The sequence below is a fragment of the Henckelia pumila genome, chromosome 1 (assembly GCF_033568475.1).
Source record: "Henckelia pumila isolate YLH828 chromosome 1, ASM3356847v2, whole genome shotgun sequence".
Taxonomy (NCBI): domain Eukaryota; kingdom Viridiplantae; phylum Streptophyta; class Magnoliopsida; order Lamiales; family Gesneriaceae; genus Henckelia; species Henckelia pumila.
This window is the reverse complement of record NC_133120.1, coordinates 99,224,951-99,251,768: the sequence shown is the minus strand read 5'-3', so window position 1 is coordinate 99,251,768 and position 26,818 is coordinate 99,224,951. Positions and strand designations below refer to the sequence as shown.

The window sequence follows — 26,818 nt, the reverse complement described above, 5'->3', positions numbered from 1 at the left end:
TTCAAACATGCATTGCATTTATTTTATAGCATTAGATGAGATGCTATTTTTATTGCATGTTTTGTTATTTATACTGGGATTTATTCTCACCGAAGTTTTTCGGCTATTGCTATGTTTTGTATGTGTGCATTGCAATAGGTGGGGCAGGATGTGAGGATCCAAGTACTAATCTCTCATTTCCAACTCAATGAATATAAGATTCATAAATATTATACTAGCATCAAAGACTAAGTAAAAAAAATATTTTTTTTTTTAAATTGGAACACCTCGCTCGATCGGGTGAATTCACCTGATCGAGCGAGCCCCCAAGCTGAGCTCCTCGGGTGAAACTTAAAAATGTCCTCGCTCGATCGGTGATATCTCTCCGATCGAGCGGGCTCCAAACACAAAAACTTATGTTTCTGCAAATAGTGGCCTCGCTCGATCGGTGAAATTCACCCGATCGAGCGGGCTCACAATTCAGAAAAACAGCAGAAGCTTTGCTGTCAAAACCATGAAATTCCTTCAACATGCTCTAGTAGTCTCATGCTATAATGGTGCATTAACTCTTCAATCTTATAACCAAAACTAACATGCATATTAATCATGATGCAGTTGAAGATAAACAATATCATATCATAACTTGAATCCAATCCAAAACTAACTCAATATCATACAAAAAGATCATTGCACAAGAACATGTTATATTAAAGGAATACAACTATGTTCAACAAGTCTTGACAAGGATAAATACAACATGATCATTTATTCTACACTTTCAAGTTATCGGATTCCTAAACTTCATATCAGGTTTAGCTAATACAAGATCATGCTATAGACCTAACACAAGACTTTACATCTAACTCGGATCTCCACTCTATCTCTCAATCTCTGTTCTTCATGCTCGCTTCTGTTCTGTTCCAGTCCCGCCTATTGCCATGACACATACAACATAACAATAGCCGGATAACTCCGGTGAGAAATATATTTCCCAATAAAAGCAACTAAACATGCATAGCAAAGCATATATCAAATTCATGATATAAAAGTAAATACAATGCATGTTTTAAAACAAGGTTCTCTAACGAATTCTCTTATTTCATTGGTTGGGATCCCGAGAAGAAGATATCATAACTAACCACCGATTCTCCCGATCGAGGTGGGGCTACTTATCTTGCTTCTCTAGACTTTGAAGCCATTATATATATAAATCAGACGCTAGGTTAAGTCAACCACCCAGGCCATACATATATAATCCCTCAAATCGTCTAATCGAACGTTTCCGTTCATTTCAAAATCAAGAAATTGCTTTCTCAAGATGAATGCACATATAAAATCAATATAGCATTCATTAACACCATAGACTCATTCAATAATTCATAGAAAACATATAAAAGCAAGTAATCAAATAAGTATGTGATTTAGGAAACTCGATACAAACCATCTCGAGTTATAATCCCATTCAACATCTTAGTCCACTTTTACCTTTCAAATATGAAGTTTAAGATGATTCCAAGGTGATTTCAAGCTCTCCAAATCTGAACAACACAATCACAAAACTTGTATCAAAATCTGCACATAGAACCATTCAAACTCCATTGGAGACTAACTTCAAACCTTGATCTTTCTTCTACCGATTCAAAGTCGAGATTATCGAGTTGACGTGCCCTGTTTATGCACTGAAATCATAGTATAAAAACCAAGGAAATATCAGCTAACCCTCAGTTCAATAGCAGCTCAAGCATAAGATAGCAAAACAACTTCAACTCAAAAATTCGACGGCATATCGGTATCATTCGGCAATCCGAAACTCAATTATATCAAATATAACAATCATCTACATCTTATATTCATCAAAACCAGCAAGAATTCTTCAATATATCAGCAGGTATACTTTCGAATAATCAGCTGGAACTATAAGAATAACATCGATAGCCATCCTTCAACCCGAACTCGATAGAACAACGAATACAAACTCAACAACATCAATTCATCATCACATCTGATCTCTACCATTTTCGACTTCTCAAATCATAAGAACAAAAAAAAAACTTACATCAAATCGAAGGTCTTCTTGCAAGGAGTCCAGAACCTTTTTTGGAATCGAATTCGGATAACCGAAACTCAAGTTATTGCAATTTGAAGATTAAGAATGAAACTTGGGGTTCTTTGTTCTTCTCTCTCGGTTCTCCTCGGAATTTCTGATGAAATGTGATGTTCTACACGGGATTGCTTATCAAAATAACAAGTGTCCAACAATTTTCTACTATTTGCACTTTGGCCCCTCAAGTCTTCAAAATTTGCAATTCAGTCCTCAATCTTCCATTTTATTCAATTTCAATCCTAAATAATTTAAGAATATTAGAATTTAAATCAAAACTCCAAATATTCCCAAATTAAATATTCTCGGATTAAAATTAAATAATTCCGGGCGTTACACAGGATCTGGTCAGACTTGACATGGATAGCTCGAGATAGAGTCTTAGCACGTGGTGACTCGGGTTTTTAAGCAAGAGAACATGTATTATAGATTGTGGAACATGTTTTAGTTTGATTTACTTGGAAACATGTTGTACAACTTCATGTTTTGGACTAGTATGTGATCTTGTAGTAATTGTAAAACTAGTCTACTATGTTGGAGACTTAGTATGTATGTCTATACCTGTTTTGGAATTGTTATATCATGCTCGTGGTATAGATTTGGCATGAAAATACTTATATAGAATTTGTTTTGACAGCAAAGAGTTTTGCTGTGTTTTTCTAGAAAACATGCTCGCTCGATCGGGTGATTATCACCGATCGAGCGCGGCCCTATATTTTGCAAAACAGGGGAATTGAGTTTATGGCTCGCTCGATCGGATGAAGTTCCCCGATCGAGCGAGGCCATAAATATTCGAAACCCGAGAGCAGGGTTATGAAGCCCGCTCGATCGGGTGTTTTTCACCGATCGAGCGAGGCACTGTTTATTCTAATTTTAAAAAAAATATATATTTTTTTACTTTGCTTTTGGTTTATGTAATTGATGATTAATGAATGTTAATTGTTCATTAATTGCCCTAAGAAGAGATTAGCAACCCGAGGTCCTCACAAAACTAATGATCATAAGGAGTATGAAACAATTGACGGAATCGAATTCCGAGTTTCCCACAAAAAGTTATAGGCAATACCGATATTTCCAAAAAATAGCAAAAACGCAAATTCGAGGGCTCAAATGATCGAATTTGGGCTAAAAGCGTCACTGTTCATAAAAAGTATGAGTTTGACTCAGAGGGTCGTTTCGGGTTAGGATACACTGGGCTTGGGTCAAAATTTGACAATGTCAAATTTTTCGGTACGGAATCCCATCCGGATTTATGAACCTGGCGGCTCTGATACCACTTTAATGTTACGCTCCGAGACCGAGACGTGCCACCGACGTTGTTTCAAATTCACAAAACCAGTCTAATATCATAAATAAATTCCAAAACATCATCTTTTACAACTCAAATATCCATAAAGTGACAAAATCTTGCTGAAGCATCTAATAACTAAATAACAACAACTTTAAATGCAAAAACTCAAAAATAATAGCAAAATTAAATCCTCCAGCTCTATCTTTCACCAACCCCAAAACATATCTTGCTCTCGATTCTCTAACTCATCTCTTCATCATGTCGGAGAGAAAAAGGTAAGGGGGTAAGCGTTTTGGAAAACACTCAGCAAGTGGGGGCCGTTCGAGACATGTAACAAATATATGCATAATCATAGGAACACAACACATCATGAACATAAACATAATCATAACTCAATACTGGGGTCATCGTTCATAACATCATCATGATACATAAACTTTCAACGCATGAACATAAGCACTGAAATTCATCTCCTTCCATGATTTACTGTCTTCTATATGTTAATCCTCTAAGGAGCGAGGCCATGTCCAATATGTTAATCCTCTATGGAGTGAGGCCATACAACGGTTACAATTCCACCGTACAAGGGTCATATCATTACCATATCCATTCGAATCATAACAGTGCTTGACAACATGCATGACATAACATGAACCAACATGACACGAACAAAAACACATGCTCGAACGAATTTCGAAAACCAAATATCATGACTCATCAATAAATATTTTTAAAACCACAATAAGAAATATACATACAAAGCCCACTTACAGTATACCGTCGTGTGAGAATAAATACTTGAATTGGAGAAGCTTTCGGCCGAACAACTTTAGAAGCAAATTCTCGAAATTCAAACTTTAATTTTTCGAAACTTAACTTGCTGGTTCCTCACAAATATGATGCTTCCTTGGACTTTTCCTTGAGTACTATTTTATCAATTTCCTAGGCCACTATCCACGTGAATTTGAGAGCAAAAGTTGACAACTTGCTCAAGAAAGTTTCTGACCACCCACTTTGATTATATATGTATCTTAGTCCACGCAAAGTCTATGGAAAAGTGGACTGACTTTGCTGACACAAGCTTTGGTAGCCTTGTATTCTCGAAATTAGGGAATGAAAAGTGGGTAAATTTCTAAGCAAAATTTAGAGTCTTGGGGTTCGAACTAAGAGAGGAATTGTAATAGGACTTTTGGAAAGGTATTGTGCATTTATATAGGCGAGGTTGGACAAGATTTGCGACTGACATGGGACGATTTGTTGCACTAATAAAGAGAATAAAATCAGCTTTGATTTTGAAAATTGAGGAAGAAAATCGGACAATACACTAACTTTATTTAATTGCTAAAAATATAATGATTTGTATCCAAAATAAAAAAACTCAATCTCGAAGAAAAGTAAAGATTACCTCTTTCAAGTTTGGGAGATTATTTCTAAAAAGAAAAAACTTGGAGGCCAAGTTCCGGGTTTTCACAATGGTGGCGGCAAGTTCACAGTATTCGTCCTCTTCAAAGAGATTCATCTCATGGCGAGCTTCGATTTCTTGGATGGAAATAAGAATGGCATCCTTCATCGCACATCCGGAACATGGCAGTTTGACCAAGGGGACAGTCCATAGCTTTACACGGAAATCCTTCAACAGCATATCCTTTGTTGTTCTAGCAATGTCTTCTTCCCAGACAACACTCCCCTGCTCCGTGGATTCGAATGCCGAAATATTCTTCAAGTTGGGAAATAAAGCGAGAAGCTCTTTCTTAAAAGCAAAACTACGCTTGAAATGGAACACGTGCCTGATCATCGGATGAAGTAAGGCTTCTTAATACTCAACGTCGGACTCACGTGGGGCTTCAAGCGTGGGATCAACGCCTGTAATATCATCGATATGACTCTTGGCAGAAACTAAGATGAAGCTCGATAAATCCGATTTATACCCAAGTAAAGGCAAAGATCTTGGTGGTTTGAAATCCCAGTAGAATTGGATGCTTAAATATTCCACAAAGATAACTTTTTCAGAAAGTTGTGAATTCCCGGTGACAAAGAACAACTAACCCGGTCATTAATACGAATTTGCACGGAAATAAAGCGGGTCTGAAGAACAAGCGCGGCAAAAAACTTGGACACGGAAGAACAAATGCATAGACATTTGGCATCAGTGATTTTGTCGAAAATATAGGCGATTACCTCTGTTGGAAGGCGGTTGAAATAGTTCTCCTCCATGGTTTTCTTCCTTGAAACACAATTCAATTATCTTTGCGCCCTAGAGGAGACGGTTGATGGAATTTTCTGGCATGGATGTTTACGGTAGTCTTTGCAAACTCTGAAAATAATTATGGATATTTTCTTAAAATTTGTGAAAAAATCTTCATAATCAATTATTTTTAAAAGTTGTAAATACTACCTAAATTAATAAATAAATTTTACAATATAAATAAATTAAGGATTTACATATCAAAGTGTAGTGTGACTAGAATTCTAGTCAGATTAGGTATCCTATGGTTCTGGGTTGTGAAGATAGGGAAAATTAGCGTTTTAGTCCTGTATGTTGGCTTTTTTTTTGTTTTGGTCCTGTATGTTGGCTTGTTTTGGAAAAAATCCTGTAACTCGGTTTTTGTTTTGGATTTAGTCCTATATGTTGGCTTATTTTGGTTTTGGTCCTGTAAGTTGGTTTGTTTTTTGGTTTTTGTCCTGTAAGTTATCATGTTTTGGAATTTAGAATTTGATCTCTAATTATTTTTATAAAAAAATATTTTTTATTCTTTCATGTTTTATTTGTTTATTGGTTTGAGATAATTACAACTAACTAATAAAAAATATATTTTTTACGCTTAAATTTTATTTAATCTAAATAATTTAATAAAATCTAAAATATGTTAATTTAATGTATTAAATGTAACATACTTTTGTTCATTTAAAAAGTAACAAACAAATATTCATTTGTATCGTTCTCACTGTAACTTCAATTTTTTTTATTTATTTGGCAATAAGTGTCGCCCACTTAGCACCTATTAATAATCATATGGCATAAATAAGTTCCAACCTAAATTAACAAAATTAGCTAAAAAACTAAAAATATATTTAAAACATACTTTCGTTATTTTAAAAAGTAACACACTAATATTTTTTTATCGTTTCAACTATGGTTGACTGTTTTTGTTCCGCTTTTCTCGAAAGCAAAGCTTTTTAGGTATGTTTCACGTTTATCACGCTTAATCGTCGTTTAAGCGTGCTTTTTAGAACACTGCAAATAAATAAAATCTTGTTGCTCCCTCCAGGCGACGGAGGAAAAATACAAAAAAAAAAAGCAAGTTATTGTACCTTTTAGAAAATAATTATTATGTTAAAAAATAATTAGAAGGTCAACATCTAAATTTTAAACTTAATTAATTAATTTATAAAATCATAAAAAAATATTTATTATAAAAACTTAAGCGGTGAAGTTGGAAAGTCAACATTTAAATTCTAAATTTAATTTATTATTTTAAAATAAAAAACATAGACGCTTATTCTAACTTAACCGGACTTAATTTGGTCAAAATCGTATCTTTTCAATGACCAAAATAAAAAAAACAAGTCAACTATTAGAACCAAATTAAAAAAATCCAAATTAATGTGTTTTTTTTCAAAACATGACTTTGTATAGGACTAAAACCAAAAAAATAAGCCAACTTATAGGACCAAAATCAAAACAATCAACATATAGGACTAAATCCAAAGAAAAAACAGAGTTACAGGATCTTTTCCAAAACAAGCCAATATACAGGACCAAAACCAAAAGGAAGCCAAGATACAGGACTAAAACGCTAATTTTTCCTGTGAAGATATAATTTACAAGTGATTAGTAAACTAATTAAATATGATATAGAGTGTTATGAATAAATAATAATTTGTTTAGTGTGATTGATTACGATTGTGATTAAACAAAAATTCATAATTTTTCCCTTTAAAAATATGATAGAAACTATTATAAAGAAGGATATATTATAACTTTTCTAATTTTCTTTTCATTTATACAAGTCATAGATTATGAACCCGTTTGGTATTAAAATATAGACTAAAAAAGCGTGTTTTTTTTTAGTTTACAATGTGTTTGGATGATCATTTAAGGCCCCGTTTAGGAAAAGCACCTTTTTTAAAAAAAATGTTTTTTTAGTTTATAAGGTGTTTGGATTAGGGATGACAATTTTTTCCGCAGATTCGGGTACCCGCGGAAAAAATCCGAAATGGGGTAGGTTTTGGAGAGTATTTTCGGATATGGGTTCGGGTTCGAGGATTTTTAAAAATCCCCGAAACATATTGGGGCGGGTATGGAAATGCTATGCTATCTCCATCCCCGAACCTGCCCCGATAATAATAATAATAATAATAATAATAATAATAATAATAATAATAATAATAATAATAATAATAATAATAATAATAATAATAATAATAATATTTTAATTATCAAATTTTATTAAATCTAAAATATTATTTAAAAATTTAAATTAAAAATATTATTATTATTTCATTTATTTATATTTTTATACATTATATATAATATATCCGTTTATGATAACATATTTTTTTATAACATAAAAATATTATTTGAATCTCATTCATGTTACGTACACATATAAAGTATTTATATTAGTCTATATATATATATATATATATATATAAAATTTATTTTGATAAATTTAGAAACAATATATAATCTTATTTTCTTTAAAATAATAATTTTGATTTATAGAAATATTTTTTTGTATTTAAAATATTTTTATTAATTTTAAAATTTAATATGATAATAAAAAATTTAACCCAAAATACTTTAGGTATTTTATTATAAATTGAATAATAATTTTTATATTCTTATAAAATAAAATTTACTAATTCATATATATATATATATATATATATATATATTATAATAAAATTTATTTATAATATATATATATATATATATATTTTCGGGTATGGATATGGGGATGGAGACTTGGTCCTCGCAGGGATGGGTACGGGGAATCCCCAATAAAAATTAATGGGGATCGGGGCGGGTATGGAGATCGAGTTTGAATTCGGGGATGGGGAAGACATCTCTGTCCCCGACCCGCCCCATTGTCATCCCTAGTTTGGATGGCCATTTAAGTGTTTAAAAAAAATTTAAGTCAAATTTAGAGCTTTTTCAAAAGCCCAAAATTAGAGCTTAAAAAAATATTTTTTTAAAAAAATCTATGAAATCCAAACGGGCTCTAAGTCCTTAAAAAAGTACTTTTTAAAGTCAAATTTAGAGCATTTTCAAAAGCCCAAAATTAAGAGCTTAAAAAAACACTTTTTCAAAAAAAAAATCTATGAAATCCAAACGGGCTCTATTTATCCTTAATGAAATTGAGGATTACAAATTATGCTCAAATCTAATTATTAACGAACCCTTGAGTTTAGGAATTTTGTTAGTTTTTAAGTAAACATGGGATTAATTATTATTAATAGTCCTATCACATTATTATCACCTCAGGTAAACGCAACCTATAAATATAAGTAGTCCCTAGTTGGTAAATACATTGAATAATACACATAACCAGATATTCTTTCTGTGGTAATTCTTGGAGCATCGCCAGAATTTTCAAGGGTATAAGATGTGCACGTGATCGAAATACTATAATAATATTTCGACGACCGCACAAGGAACAAATTACTGTTCGTGTGATCTGTTTGTGGATATTATTTGTAGATCGAGTCAGAGATCCAACAATACTTGACGGCACAAATCTCTCCACCTTCGACCATCACGACCTACAATTCTCCCCAAGATACCTGTGCGAAATCGTGAAGCATTCGGCACAACCTCGATCCACCTTCAAGTTTCAACCATGTCAGAACGATAACTTTTCAGTTTTCACTGTTACAACTGTTGAAGTAGCAAGATTCAATTCTAAATTAGGATTTTAGGCTATTTTTGATTGAAAATTAGCATGTTATTATCTGATTTATGAAGGGACTCGTTTTATTTTTGAATCTATTGGGTAAATAATTGCTCTAATTTGGTGCTTTGACATTTTGTTAATGAAATTAATGAATTTCGGGTACTCGAATTTTCGGGTCGGTTTCGAATAGTCAAAATGACTACACGACATTACATGACCCAATGCACATCCCTAATTATATATATATATATATATATATATATATATATATATATATATATTTGTGTGTGTGTGTGTGTGTTTTATTCCTACCACATTAAATATTTAAAACACAAAAAACGAATAAATACATAATTAAATGTGAAGTCTTTTTCATTTCTTATGTAAATTCCAAATTTAATCTGATGTCCTTTGAAAATATAAACTGATGATGTCGAAATTTTACCTCGGGTTCGGTTTGGTAGAATGGATTCTCCAAATCTTCTATGAAACAGGTCGGGTCGGGTATCAATGAAATTTGCGCAAGAAACAGCTAGGTCAAGGGGCGTCGAAAATGTTTTCGACGTGACCCATCCGATGCCTAAGTCAGTGTCTTGAAGGCAGATGGTATGATTAATGCGAAAACTGAGAGATATGAGTGCGTGAATGTAAAAGTGAGAGTGAATGTGTGATGAATAATGAGTAGTGAATAATGAATAATGAATAATCACAACCATAACAATACCTGTATTTATAGGGGAAAAATAGTAAGTTACTTAGTCGAATTATAACATGTCCTGTACTAGGACTCTTCATCCATTGGTCCCTTTGTAAGCTTATCTCTATCTCGTGAATATTTGAAAAGATCCAGGCTTATCTCATATATATCAGAGTCCTACTTGAACTCGAAAAGAATACTTGCGGCCCATTAGAAACAACCTACATCGGCCCATAATGACCAGCCCTGGTCAAAGTCCAACATAGTCCAAACTGGGCTGGACCTTGACATGTTGGGTCATATCGGATAGACCAATTATAAACGGGCTCGGGTTGAAATATTTTCTCGAGGTAACATAAACTATATTAAAGTGTCTCAATTTATTATCTCATTTTATTTAATTTTGGTTATGTTTTTGAGTTCTGTGTTACTTTATATATTTAGCTCTCATTGCTCTCTAAAATATAAACTTTTTTTATATAATAAATTATGGTTTCCAACATTTTAGTGAGGAGCACTATCGTGAATTTTTGGCATGTTGATTATCCGTAAATTTATATTATTATTATTATTATTATTATTTACTAATATTTCACATGTGTGATGCACATATTGTTATTTTTATGTAATTATTATTGTTAAAAATTTATAAATATGAGTGTTTGAATAAATAATTAATATACAAATAAATTAAAATTGAATTTTGATGAAATGATTTGAAATATATGGATTTAAATATATTTTCATTGTTTAGATAACTTAAAATAAATCAAATTCATCTTGATATTTATTTACACTACAATTGAACTGATCACAATGAATTTCAAATTCTTAGAATATTGAAATCAATTTAAATTCATTGTGGCTATAAAGTATTTGATAGATCTTATATGCTTTTTAAATTTGTTTGATAAATTTTTTAAACATCAGTTTCAAGTTGTCGAAATAAGGCATAACCTATTTGACATCTTATAAAATATTTTTTTTAAAAGTCGTTACACCACTATTTTTTTAGAAATGTCTTATATTAATATCTATTTTTTCATGTTATCCTTGTATATTTTGTTATGTCTTTCGCCTAATTTCGCATTCAACTAAAAATTAACAGACACTCACTTTTCTCATTAACCTAAGATTAAAAAAAATATTTTTATTTTTTATATACAAATTTATGATAAAATTTTAAAATTATTTTTGTACATATACAATTAATTATATTACCTTCATAGTATTATATTTTTTTTGTTAATTTTTACAATAAAAATATATCGTAATATTATCTAAAAATAGATTATATTGTTTGAAAAATGTGAAGTTAACATTATATCGTAAAAAAATTCTGATGTTTTTTTTATATATATGTTAATTTTTTTTGTGTTATTGCGTGACATTGTTTTGAATCCGATGTTGAATATATAAACTTAAAAAATATAATATCGTTAAAAAAATTTAATTTAACATTATCTCGTAAAAAGATTTTGCTGTTTTTTAAGTATTATGTTATATTTTTTGGGTTTTATTGTGTAACATTATTTTATATGTGTATCTAAAAAGAGATTGAATTCGGTAGTTTTTAAATTGTGTTATATATTTTTCGGTCTTATTTGTGTAACATTTTTTAAATATGTTTTTAGATATATCATCTAAAAAAATTTATATCATTTATAAAATTTAAATTTAAAATTATCTTTGCGTAATATTAAATATGTCGTTGAATATATATCTAAAAAATGAATATAAAATTTAAATTTATCATTATCTCGTAAAGATATTCTGTTGTTTTTAAAATATGATGTCATATATTTTTTGCTTTTTTGTGTAACATGTTTTTTTAAATCTTCTGTTGAATTTTTTTGTGTCATTGATATCATCGTAAAAATTTAATTTAAATTAAATTAATGAATATATTATTTTCATATTTTTAAAACCAAAATTTGAATTTTTTGTTATCTCATAATATTTTTCTGTATTAACAACTAATTTATATTTTTCACACATAGATTATTCGTTTTTTTTATATAATTGTGTTTTTCTACTTTTAGTAATGAGTTTTAGGCGGAGAAAAATTGAGTTTTCCTTTTTAGTAGATTTTTATGTATATATATATATATATATTATATATATATATATATAAATAGTAATGTAATAAAAATTAAATTGTTATGGTTTGAAGTTTTTTTTTAAAATGTGCACCAAGTTTTAAAAAAAAATGTGCACCAAAAAATAGTGTATTGAAATTATTATTTTTAGATAGACTCGGCAAAAATCGAAGATGCAAGCATATGATATTGATATTATAAAGGTTTGTTATTAATAATATTTAATATATATAATAAAAACAAATAAATTATTTTTTTGAGTTATTTTTAATGTTTATTGACAATTTTTTTAATAGTGTTACGCCTTAAACGCATACAAATCTCGTGTTATGAGATTAATGTTTTTAATGCATTAACAAGTCTCATAATATTATGTTTTGATGATTACAAAACTCGGTTAATTGTTACTAACCATATAAAGTGAGATTTTACAGATTAGATTTATTGATGATTAAATTCTTGGAAGCTATTTTGAAGCTATACATGTATTTATAAAGTCTTGTATTGCTCATTGAATGGATGGAACATTGTTAAGAGATATGAAGAAAAAGACAAGAAGAAGCCAAAGTATGGAGCAGCAACTTCCAAAAATTACTGGGCATTTTCTAGGCATTGAAATCCGATCTTCACGGGTCATAATCGTGATGAGGAAGTTTTACATATGCTATCCAAATTTGAGAGCAATCCAACGACTAGATATGAAGTTATGATTTTTCCACAAAAGTTGTGCAGTACCTATTTCTGCAGAACTTGAAGTGAAGGATGAAGAATCAACTTCTGAAAATTACTGGACGTGATTCATTCATCCAAATAAAATCTCCACCAATCAAAATCAATATCAGGATGTTTTAAAACTTATATCAAAATTTCATATCAATCCGACGGCTAGATATGGAGTTATGATTTTTCCACAAAGGTTGCACAGTACCTATTTTTGCAGAACATGAAGCAAATGATGAAGATTCAACTTCAGAAATTAACTGGGATTGTTTGAGACATCCAAATCAAATCTTCACCAATCCGATTCAAACTTAGGATGTTTTACAACCTCTGTTCAAAATTCAGATCAATCCAACGGATGGATATGGAGATATGAATTTTTCCAATTTGTTGCACAGAACAAGTTTGAAAACTTGATGAAGTGACTTCCGAAAATTACTGGAAATGTTTTACTCATTAAAATAAAATATTCACCGTTTAGAATGAAGATCCAGATGTTTTAAAGCTTCAGTTCAAATTTCAGATCAATCCAACGGTTAGATTTGAAATATATGATTTTTCCAAAAAAATCCGCTCAGTGCTGGGAAAAAGTAGGCAGCGGCGCCGAACACTTTTTGTCACTCCTTGACTTCTTAAGACACGCTCCAAGCACTCAAATCAGATTCAAATCTTTGCCAACTATAAATAGAGGCCATACAAGTTCATTTGGAGACATCCCAACTCATCTCTTCTCTACTTTGCAAGCAATTTCTCACTATCAAAGTGTTTGTGTGATATATTTGAGAGTGTTTGTAAAAATAGTTTGTGAGTTGGTTGTGCTATTGTTGTAAACACTTGAGTGTGAAGCCAAGTGTGTTGTGCTATCATTGTAAGCACTTGAGTGTGAAGCCAAGTGTTTGTGTTGAGGCTATCCTTGGAGCCCTTAAGGCCAAGAGTATCGAGTTGTATCGGCGCGGTGATCGTGTCAAGTTTTACGGCTATCCTTGGAGCCATCAAGGCCAAGACGTTGAAGTGCTAGTGGATCCTTGGTTAATCGATCTTAACCAAGAAGGGGAGACGCAGACGATTTATCGTCGAACTTCCATAACATATCCTATCTCATTTATCACTTTATTTCTTTTACGCATTTATTTATCGCATTTATTTTTGATTGCTTTAAGTCTTTCGCTTGCGTATTTGCATAATCACTTTAAATTGCTAAAGTTGCCATTAGAACCTAAAGCTCCCCCCCCCCCCCCACAATTAGGTTCTAACAAGTGGTATCAGAGCCACACTTTTGAAAAATATTTCAAAAAAAGGCTCTATGGCAAATCTAGCGAGCGATTATGCTCAAGGGCAATCAATCAATCGTCCTCCTCTTTTCAACGGCATAAACTACGGATATTGGAAAAATTGAATGTCCCTATATATTCAATCCGTAGATTATGATCTTTGGAAAGTTACGGTAAAAGGTCCCTACAAACCTATGAAAGAGGTTGAAGGGATTAAAATTCCTAAGGGAATGGATGACTTTACCAAGGAGGACATGCGATTAATTTCTCAAAATGCTAAAGCTATGAATATTTTGCATTGTTCTTTAGATATGAACAAGTACAACCAAATATCAATGTGCTCCTCCGCTAAAGAAATGTAAGGCCCGAAAATATTAAATTATTAATTATGAGATTTGAGAATTAAATTCCATATTATGGGATAATATTGATTTGAGAATTTATGGAAATGATAGATTTAATTTCCGAGCCGAAAATATTTAATTTGAGAATTTACGGATTTTGAGAATTAAATTCCGAGAATTCTTAAATTAAAAGAATAAATATTCGATTTGAATATTTATGGAATTTGATATTAAATTCCATATTTCGAAAATTAAAGAAGATGTATTTTGAAGATGAAACCCGATCAGAGACTGATTTGCACATATCGAAGTTGGAAGGACTAAAGTGCAAACGGCCGGGATTATTTTATTTAATCCAAAATTATTTAATTTTAATCCGAAAATATTTAATTTGGGAATATTTAGAGTTTCGATTTAAATTCTAATATTCTTATATTATTTAGGATTGAAATTGAATTAAAAAGAAGGCCGGGGACTAAATTGCAATTTTCAAAGTTTTGGGGACTAAATTGCAATATTGTTTGAAATTATCTAAATTGAAAATGGATTACTCAGCACACTTACGTGCAAGTAGAAAAGAAAGAAAGGGAAGGAGAACAGAGCAAGTTGACACTTCTCATTTCTTTTGATTTCGATTTGTTCAAAACCCCGTAACTTTTGATCCGTTCGTCCAATTTCAATTCCGAAAAGTGTTCTGGAATCCTTGCAATGAAGGCTACGATTTGATGTAAGTATTTTTATATTTTAGTCAGGTTTCAAAATGGGAAAGGATCAGAACTCAGAACTTTCGTTGATTTATTGTGTTTTGAGTTCGATTTCGAATACGGTTTGACGATTTGATGTTGTATGCATATATCATAATTCCAGCTTTTGTTCCAGAATGTATTTCGATTTAGGTAGTTGCTGATATGCTATTCTTGTGCTAGTTATAGCTGATATGAGTTGAATTTGCTGATATGTGTATTAGAAATGAAGTCGATATTGTTCGATTATCGATTTTTAATCGTTACTCTGCTGAATTTGAGATTTGATGCTGTTTTGCTAGCTGATTATTGAGCTGCTATATTCTTGAGGATGTTAGGATGTTGTATCCATTTGATTCTTCAATTTCCTAATTGTATTGTCGATGAACAACCCAAGAACTTTGCATTCGAACCGACGAAGAAGCGAGAAAGGGTTGAATCATTATGGTTGAGGATGGAATGATGTTCTTGAGCTGATTTTGAGTTAATTGATCTTGAATAGATGGTGATGTGTAGTCGTGACTATATTCTCAGATTTGAAGAATGAAAGAATACAAATTCGACTTGCGAAGGATTTGATGACGATGTGAAATTATCCTACCATGAAGTGTTCATGATGAATTAAGCTAAAGTTGGAAGATGAATTTGTGTGAGGATGATTCAGATGTGGAACATCATCAACTCGAGAATGAAAGGTATAATAACGACATCGAGAGTCAGGGATTTTTGGAACTCAAGATCGGTTCTTCTTGAGTTGTCCCGCCAAAACCACATACGTATTTATTGTTTTGATTTCTTTTGATGTTGTCGATCCATCTCAGGTAGTGGATCTTTGTTTTGAGTCGATACGATTATGATATGATATGATATTGAATTGATTCTATGCCAAGGTTGCGGTTAACCTTATTTTCTAGCCCGGAATGGCTACGATAGATGGATATCCATGTCAAGATCGGTTACGAATCTTGATGGCAATGAAGTGATAAGAATCAATTCTTGAGATAAGCGTGCTATATAAATTGAAGTCTTGATTTGAAATTTGAGTCGAAATATGCGTTATTGTTACTCTATTCTTGAGTTGACATGTTTAGAGTAGATATGAATTTATTTAACGCATTTATATGTCGATTATACTGAGAATGATTTCTCACCGGAGTTTATCCTGCTGTTGTTTTGTTTTGTATGTGTGCATCACAACAGATGGGGCAGGAGCTGGTCTGAGATGACATAGACAGCTTGGGAGCGAGATTTAGCACGTGAAGACTCGGGTTTATAGCTGAACGAATATATATTAGAGTACATCAAACCTAGTAGAAGACTTGAGACTTGAAGCTCACTTATATCGTTGGTGTAGCTTGTGATTTAATGTCTTTTACGTTATCTGTTTGATGTAAGAATTGTAGGATTATATGCTCAAGTCGTTATATATGATTATATGCATGTTCCTAGATATTGTAGCATGCTTTTGGTGAATTAGATTGTTGGTGCACGAATTTGACAGCACCAAAATTCTTCTGAAACATTATTTTTTTTCAGAACAGAGCTCCAGGATCGATCCTGGAATTTCACAGGATCGATCCTGGCACAAAATGATGCTGGGCAGAAACTTTTCTAAAGTCCAAGGATCGATCCTGACCAAAATTTTAAAAAAAAAAAAAATTTCTGCTCTTGATTTATTATCTTTTAATTGTTTGATTAATTGTTTAATTAATCATTAGTTGCTCTAAGACGAGATTAGCAACTCGAGGTCCCCACAATAGGTGGTATCAGATAATAGGTTCTGGACTGAGATAGAAGCTGAGCGGTGTAGAGTGAGTCACATGCATTTATAGTATTGCATGATTATGCAGTATTTGATTCGATGATTTAATAAATTGCATGTGTTCTTGATCTACTTTTGAAATTGAATTGATTAATTTACTGATTTGTAAATTTTCGAATTCTTGTCGATGTTATTATAAGAATTTTTCCGGGTGATGTAAGCACCCAGAATCAAAGAGAACAGTGTTCTTTGGGTGACGTAAGCACCCCAGACTGACAGATTTATATGGTCAGATTGAACAGAAGTATTATTGCTCAGCTGAGTGAAGTATCTCTGATTGAACAGAACAGAATATCAGCGAATGAATAGATGTATTGCAGGTAGAAGTTGTTCTGAAGCACTGATCAGTTGTTCAGATATCTAGAAGATACCGATGAATGATGTATTATATTGACTATCTACCAACTTCAAGACCTAGAAACCAACTGATAGATTTTGATGAAGACATTCTGACAAAATAGAGGTATATTTATTTGTTGGTAAGTGCTTAGAACAGAGTTTTATTAATGTTTATTTGCCACAACAAATAGAAATGATGAAAAGGAAAAAATATACCTTTTAGAAGCTGAATATTTTGAGTATTGAAGAATATTTTATTAGATTTTCAAGCCTATTATAATTCTTTGAATTGGAGATGTTGAAAATGCTCAAGATTGAGTTGTTTAATTATGGCTTGAATTCGAAGAATATGTCTGAATAAATGTTGATGACTGAAACATGTTATGAAATACATAGTCTTGTTTAATAGAACTGAAGCTGAATGATGAAGCAAAAGGACTGAAATTGTAAAGATGCTATAGTGTGTGAGAGAAACACATATTTAGCTACAATTTTTATTCCAGAAGTATACAAAGAATCAGAATGAAATTGCACCTGAGAATGAAATTTCAGGTAACAGATTTATTTTGTTTTGACCTGTCTATTATTGGTGCAATAGATTCATGATAGCTGAAAGCTTATTATATGATCACCTCTGTATCAGAAAAGAGACTGTGAGAATTGAACTGAAGAATGGAACTATTGCTTCGATGAACTGAAACTGAATATGATTGTGTTCGTATTTGAGATATCTATTTATATTGCATGATAGATGATGATGCAATAATTGAATACAGATGAGTAGAAGAATTGATGATAAGAAGTGATTAAATTAGATCAGTAAGAACATAATGTGCAATTGAATATGATGATATAGAATCTCGAATTAAGATTCTGTGATTTCGGTTTGCTATATGATGTTTGATTACAGAAATATTTTGAAATAAGTATATTCAATGCACTAGATATGTTAATGATCTAAACCAGAATTGAAAGATATGCCGATGAATAGAGATGACAGATATATTTCAGTAAGATTCTTGACTTTAGTTTAAGTTGTGACCTGGAATTTATCAGAGAATTGATGAGTTTGTGAATTGACTACTGCTTTTGAGGTTTACAAAATAGATGATGATATGAAAATTAGTTACAGATGAGTCTTTTATTTGATTTTACTGAAGTTATTACATCATAAATCATGATTTTTGAAATTCTTGATATTGATTTTGAGGTTTTGGTACGACCTCAATCGATTTTGATTGACTCTTATTCTTTTATAGAGTCTGATTTGATCTACTCGTCTTGAGTTGAGATGCTAGTGAGTTGTTTTCACTTAGCATATTGGCATTCATATTATTGTTCTGTGGATGACCTTGACTTAAGTGAGTTTTTCTGATTATGAATTTCAAGAGTTACTGATTGGTTGATGTATACATTCAGTATATTATAATATTTATGACTCGTAACTGATAGAATTTCCAATTGAGATTTGGGAAATAGAACGAAGAGAAGAGATGAATGCGTGATTGATTGATCTTTTGAATTTATGTGCTTGAGTATCGAGATAGATACTAAAACAGTTCGAATTGCACTAATCAAAATTAAGTGAGAATTGATTTTGAAGGATTAAAGCACATTGAGATGAGATCAAGTTATTAGAATTCAATTGAGAAATAGAAATGAAGAATGAAACAGGCATTCGATCAATTGATTTCAGATTTTGGGTATTTTGGTTTGAATATTCAGATGAATATATGACCAATCAGAATGATTTTTGATTGAAAGCAATCCAGAACTGTTTAGAAGATGAAAGAAACACAGAAAGTAAACTGAAGCGATGAGAATTCAGTACAGAATGCCATATAGAGATATGAATTGAAGCCTCAGATCAGAATGAATGAATTCTATTATGAGTGATTATCTGATTGTGCTTGATATTTCCGAAGAGAAATATCAGATTTTGAAGAAAATGCACAACAATGAATTTAAGATTAATTCAATAATTGTTTTATTAGAAGATAAAGTAAATAGAAGTAACAGAATTAGTACGTTTTCGAAGTTAAACGTACAGAGAGTTTCTGATTAAGTTGAAAATCGTTGACTAGATTAGTTCGGTGACAGTTTAGAAATTCCAGAATTGGTATGAGATCATGATTTGAAAGAATATTTTATGAAACTACCAAGATGAAACAGTTTATGTGAAGTAAACAGGTGGTAGTTATGAACAGATTGATTGAAATTACTGGATACGATAATCTGTATGTATGATCAAATCACTGAATTGTGACTAGATTCGTTGCAAAATGAATAGTAAGCCAAGAAATAATGTTTCAGATTGAAACATTGGGTTTACTATTACATTGTAATACAGATGATCCGAAAACTTTGTGTATTTTTTGAGGTAAAAGTACAACATGTTATCCTTGAATTGGAAGAATAATCAGAGAAGATGAATTGAATTTCGAGAATGAACTTTATCTTACATGATACCGATTATCAACAGCTCTGAATACTTTGAAATATGTGAATACAACATGTTAAACTCTGATTCATAGATAGTCCGAATAGACTAATCAGATTTGTAGAATACACTGTATGAGATGTGAATAACAGCTATCTATTCAGATCTGTGAAGAAGATAGAGATATGATGAAATTACAGGAATGATTAAAATCTACTGTCAGGATTAAGACTTTAGATTTATTCGACAGATGTGGCATCGATTGATTGATTGATGTTTTGAGAGTTGGTTATATGTGATTGCATTATACCATTCTTCGATTAATGGATTATCTGAGTTGATTTTCCAGATGTTGAGAATATTTTCAGAACTTTAATACCTGATTCGGTATTATTTGTCTTGATGTGTTGCCACTTGAAGATTACAATTCCTGTAACAGCTAATGAGTCAATTTTAAGATAATGTTGTGATGATATGATGAAAAGAAATACGATTTCTTTGTATTGAAATGATACTATTGAAGTATATGAGATCAGATCAGACATGATTTGTCGATATCAGATCAGATTTGATTTGAGAGACACAAAGATGTTGAAGATGAATCTGTATGAAATGAAAACAAAAAAGAAGAATCAGAAGAAGTAATTGAAGGATAGATATAACTTTTGAAGCTGAAACTGACTCGTTAAGCATAAAAGTTATTCCTGGACATCATTTGATTCAGAATTGAGAAAGAACGAAGTTGAGATACAGATTCAGAATATGAATGTGAATACTGATTTTGAAGCGATGAACAGAATGACAGTGTAGACTTGATATATCTTCTATGCGGAGCATAGAATGATATCGAGAAAGAAACAAGTTATCACTGAAGCTGAATTTCATTGACTGAGAGGTTAGACAAAATTGATGATTTTCTTTTCAGCTTGATATGATGGATCTGATTTGTTCCATATATCCAAGTTAAGAAAGTATCAGTTTGATTTTTTTCCATGTACTTTAATCAAATGAAATAGATAGCGAAGCGATTCTGAGTTAAGTTGAATATTCAACAGATCCTTGATTAAGGAGAAAATTAACTCAGAAAGAATTCTTTTAAGTGAATTAAAGTACAAGAGAATAGAAGCAGATTCGAAGTAATAATCTGACAAGAGATTGAAAGATGAAGAGATGAGATACGAAGTTCAGAGCTTTATGATTGAAGTGAGAATCACTTCAGATAATCATTCAGTATATCAGAGTGAATAGTTCGATTGACTACGATTTCGAGGACGAAATCATTTCTTAGAGGGGAGGAATTGTAAGGCCCGAAAATATTAAATTATTAATTATGAGATTTGAGAATTAAATTTCATATTATGGGCTAATATTGATTTGAGAATTTATGGAAATGATAGATTTAATTTTCGAGCCGAAAATATTTAATTTGAGAATTTACGGATTTTGAGAATTAAATTCCGAGAATTCTTAAATTAAAAGAATAAATATTCGATTTGAATATTTATGGAATTTGAGATTAAATTCCATATTTTGAAAATTAAAGAAGATGTATTTTGAAGATGAAACCCGATCAGAGACTGATTTGCACATATCGAAGTTGGAAGGACTAAAGTGCAAACGGCCGAGATTATTTTATTTAATCCGAAATTATTTAATTTTAATTCAAAAATATTTAATTTGGGAATATTTAGAGTTTCGATTTAAATTCTAATATTCTTATATTATTTAGGATTGAAATTGAATTAAAAAGAAGACCGAGGACTAAATTGCAATTTTCAAAGTTTTGGGGACTAAATTGCAATATTGTTTGAAATTATCTAAATTGAAAATGGATTACTCAGCACACTTACGTGCAAGTAGAAAAGAAAGGAAGGGAAGGAGAACAGAGCAAGTCGACACTTCTCATTTCTTTTGATTTCGATTTGTTCAAAACCCCGTAACTTTTGATCCGTTCGTCCAATTTCAATTTCGAAAAGTGTTCTGAAATCCTTGCAATGAAGGCTACGATTTGATGTAAGTATTTTTATATTTTAGTCAGGTTTCGAAATGGGAAAGGATCAGAACTCAGAACTTTCGTTGATTTATTGTGTTTTGAGTTCGATTTCGAATACGGTTTGACGATTTGATGTTGTACGCATATATCATAATTCCAGCTTTTGTTCCAGCATGTATTTCGATTTAGGTAGTTGCTGATATGCTATTATTGTGCTGGTTATAGCTGATATGAGTTGAATTTGTTGATATGTGTATTAGAAATGAAGTTGATATTGTTCGGTTATCGATTTTTAATCGTTACTCTGCTGAATTTGAGATTTGAAGCTGTTTTGCTAGCTGATTATTGAGCTGCTATATTCATGAGGATGTTAGGATGTTGTATCCATTTGATTCTTCAATTTCCTAATTGTATTGTCGATGAACAACCCAAGAACTTTGCATTCAAACCGACGAAGAAGCGAGAAAGGGTTGAATCATTATGGTTGAGGATGGAATGATGTTCTTGAGCTGATTTTGAGTTAATTGATCTTGAATAGATGGTGATGTGTATTCGTGACTATATTCTCAGATTTGAAGAATGAAAGAATACAGATTCGACTTGCGAAGGATTTGATGACGATGTGAAATTATCCTACCATGAAATGTTCATGATGAATTAAGCTAAAGTTGGAAGATGAATTTGTGCGAGGATGATTCAGATGTGGAACATCGTCAACTCGAGAATGAAAGGTATAATAACGACATCGAGAGTCAGGGATTTTTGGAACTCAAGATCGATTCTTCTTGAGTTGTCCCGCCAAAACCACATACGTATTTATTATTTTGATTTCTTTTGATGTTGTCGATCCATCTCAGGTAGTGAATCTTTGTTTTGAGTCGATACGATTATGATATGATATGATATTGAATTGATTCTATGCCAAGGTTGCGGTTAACCTTATTTTCTAGCCCGGAATGGCTACGATAGATGGATATCCATGTCAAGATCGGTTACGAATCTTGATGGCAATGAAGTGATAAAAACAATTCTTGAGATAAGCGCGCTATATAAATTGAAGTCTTGATTTGAAATTTGAGTCGAAATATGCGTTATTGTTACTCTATTCTTGAGTTGACATGTTTAGAGTAGATATGAATTTATTTAACGCATTTATATGTCGATTATACTGAGAATGATTTCTCACCGGAGTTTATCCGGCTGTTGTTTTGTTTTGTATGTGTGCATCACAACAGATGAGGCAGGAGTTGGTCTGAGATGACATAGACAGCTTGTGAGCGAGATTTAGCACGTGAGTACTCGGGTTTATAGCTGAACGAATATATATTAGAGTACATCAAACCTAGTAGAAGACTTGAGACTTGAAGCTCACTTATATCATTGGTGTAGCTTGTGATTTAATGTCTTTTACGTTATCTGTTTGATGTAAGAATTGTAGGATTATATGCTCAAGTTGTTATATATGATTATATGCATGTTCCTAGATATTATAGCATGCTTTTGGTGAATTAGATTGTTGGTGCATGAATTTGACAGCACCAGAATTCTTCTGAAACATTAATTTTTTTCAGAACAGAGCTACATGATCGATCCTGGAATTTCACAGGATCGATCCTGGCACAAAATGATGCTGGGCAGAAACTTTTCTAAAGCCCAGGATCGATCCTGACCAAAATTTTTAAAAAAAAAAAAATTTCTGCTCTTGATTTATTATCTTTTAATTGTTTGATTAATTTTTTAATTAATCATTAGTTGCCCTAAGACGAGATTAGCAACCCGAGGTCCCCACAACAGGTGGTATCAGAGAATAGGTTCTGGACTGAGATAGAAGCTGAGCGGGGTAGAGTGAGTCACATGCATTTATAGTATTGCATGATTATGCAGTATTTGATTCGATGATTTAATAAATTGCATGTGTTCTTGATCTACTTTTGAAATTGAATTGATTAATTTACTGATTTGTAAATTTTCGAATTCTTGTCGATGTTATTATAAGAATTTTCCCGGGTGATGTAAGCACCCAGAATCGAAGAGAACAGTGTTCTTTGGGTGACGTAAGCACCCCCAGACTGACAGATTTATATGGTTAGATTGAACAGAACTGTATTATTGCTCAGCTAAGTGAAGTATCTCTGATTGAACAGAATAGAATATCAGCGAATGAATAGATGTATTGCAGGTAGAAGTTGTTCTGAAGCACTGATCAGTTGTTCAGATATCTAGAAGATACCGATGAATGATGTATTATATTGACTATCTACCAACTTCAAGACCTAGAAACCAATTGATAGATTTTGATGAAGACATTCTGACAAAATAAAGGTATATTTATTTGTTGGTAAGTGCTTAGAACAGAGTTTTATTAATGTTTCTTTGCCACAACAAATAGAAATGATGAAAAGGAAAAAATATACCTTTTAGAAGCTGAATATTTTGAGTATTGAAGAAAGTTTTATTAGATTTTCAAGCCTATTATAATTCTTTGAATTGGAGATGATGAAAAAGCTCAAGATTGAGTTGTTTAATTATGGTTTGAATTCGAAGAATATGTCTGAATAAATGTTGATGACTGAAACATGTTATGAAAGACAAAGTCTTGTTTAATAGAACTGAAGCTGAATGATGAAGCAAAAGGACTGAAATTGTAAAGATGCTATAGTGTGTGAGAGAAACACATATTTAGCTACAATTTCTATTCCAGAAGTATACAAAGAATCAGAATGAAATTGCACCTGAGAATGAAATTTCAGGTAACAGATTTATTTTTTTTTGACATGTCTATTATTGGTGCAATAAATTCATGATAGCTGAAAGCTTATTATATGATCACCTCTGTATCAGAAAAGAGACTGTGAGAATTGAACTAAAGAATGAAACTATTGCTTCGATGAACTGAAACTGAATATGATTGTGTTTGAGATATCTGTTTATATTGCATAATAGATGATGATGTAATAATTGAATACAGATGAGTAGAAGAATTAATGATAAGAAGCGATTAAATTAGATCAGTAAGAACATAATGTGCAATTGAATATGATGATATAGAATCTCGAATTAAGATTCTGTGATTTCGGTTTGCTATATGATGTTTGATTACAGAAATATTTTGAAATAAGTATATTCAATGCACTAGATATGTTAATGATCTAAACCAGAATTGAAAGATATGCCGATGAATAGAGATGACAGATATATTTCAGTAAGATTCTTGACTTTAGTTTAAGTTGTGACCTGGAATTTATCAGAGAATTGATGAGTTTGTGAATTGACTACTGCTTTTGAGGTTTACAAAATAGATGATGATATGAAAATCAGTTACAGATGAGTCTTTTATTTGATTTTACTGAAGTTATTACATCATAAATCATGATTTTTGAAATTCTTGATATTGATTTTGAGGTTTTGGTACGACCTCAATCGATTTTGATTGACTCTTATTCTTTTATAGAGTCTGATTTGATCTACTCGTCTTGAGTTGAGATGCTAGTGAGTTGTTTTCACTTAGCATATTGGCATTCATATTATTGTTCTGTGGATGACCTTGACTTAAGTGAGTTTTCCTGATTATGAATTTCAAGAGTTACTGATTGGTTGATGTATACATTCAGTATATTATAATATTTATGACTCGTAACTGATAGAATTTCCAATTGAGATTTGGAAAATAGAACGAAGAGAAGAGATGAATGCGTGATTGATTGATCTTTTGAATTTATATGCTTGAGTATCGAGATAGATACTAAAACAGTCCGAATTACTGTAATCCAAATTAAGTGAGAATTGATTTTGAAGGATTAAAGCACATTGAGATGAGATCAAATTATTAGAATTCAATTGAGAAATAGAAATGAAGAATGAAACAGGCATTCGATCAATTGATTTCAGATTTTGGGTATTTTGGTTTGAATATTCAGATGAATATATGACCAATCAGAATGATTTTTGATTGAAAGCAATCCAGAACTGTTTAGAAGATGAAAGAAACACAGAAAGTAAACTGAAGCGATGAGAATTCAGTACAGAATGCCATATAGAGATATTAATTGAAGCCTCAGATCAGAATGAATGAATTCTATTATGATTGATTATCTGATTGTGCTTGATATTTCCGAAGAGAAATATCAGATTTTGAAGAAAATGCACAACAATGAATTTAAGATTCATTCAATAATTGTTTTATCAGAAGATAAAGTAAATAGAAGTAACAGAATTAGTACGTTTTTCGAAGTTAAACGTACAGAGAGTTTCTGATTAAGTTGAAAATCGTTGACTAGATTAGTTCGGTGACAGTTTAGAAATTCCAGAATTGGTATGAGATCATGATTTGAAAGAATATTTTGTGAAACTACCAAGATGAAACAGTTTATGTGAAGTAAACAGGTGGTAGTTATGAACAGATTGATTGAAATTACTGGATACGATAATCTGTCTATATGATCAAATCACTGAACTGTGACTAGATTCGTTGCAAAATGAATAGTAAGCCAAGAAATAATGTTTCAGATTGAAACATTGTGTTTACTATTACATTTTAATACAGATGATCCGAAGACTTTGAGTACTTTTTGAGGTAAAAGTACAACATGTTATCCTTGAATTGGAAGAATAATCAGAGAAGATGAATTGAATTTCGAGAATGAACTTTATCTTACATGATACCGATTATCAACAGCTCTGAATACTTTGAAATATGTGAATACAGCATGTTAAACTCTGATTCATAGATAGTCCGAATAGACTAATCAGATTTGTAGAATACACTATATGAGATGTGAATAACAGCTATCTATTCAGATCTGTGAAGAAGATAAAGATATGATGAAATTACAGGAATGATTAAAATCTATTGTCAGGATTAAGACTTTAGATTTATTCAACAAATGTGGCATCGATTGATTGATTGATGTTTTGAGAGTTGGTTATATGTAATTGCATTATACCATTCTTTGATTAATGGATTATCTGAGTTGATTTTCCAGATGTTGAGAATATTCTCAGAGCTTTAATACCTGATTCGGTATTATTTGTCTTGATGTGTTGCCACTTGAAGATTACAATTCCTGTAACAGCTAATGAGTC

The 26,818-nt window shown here is 31.4% G+C and overlaps 1 long non-coding RNA gene across 1 annotated transcript; it reads right to left on the bottom strand.

Moving 5' to 3' along the window:
* Positions 1-726: 726 nt before the first annotated feature.
* LOC140874657 (uncharacterized) lies at positions 727-2,510 on the bottom strand. The gene is made up of 3 exons (XR_012148181.1): positions 1,597-2,510; positions 1,465-1,517; positions 727-909 (listed from the first exon to the last, which is right to left on the bottom strand). It is a non-coding gene; the product is annotated as an uncharacterized lncRNA (long non-coding RNA).
* Positions 2,511-26,818: the final 24,308 nt, after the last annotated feature.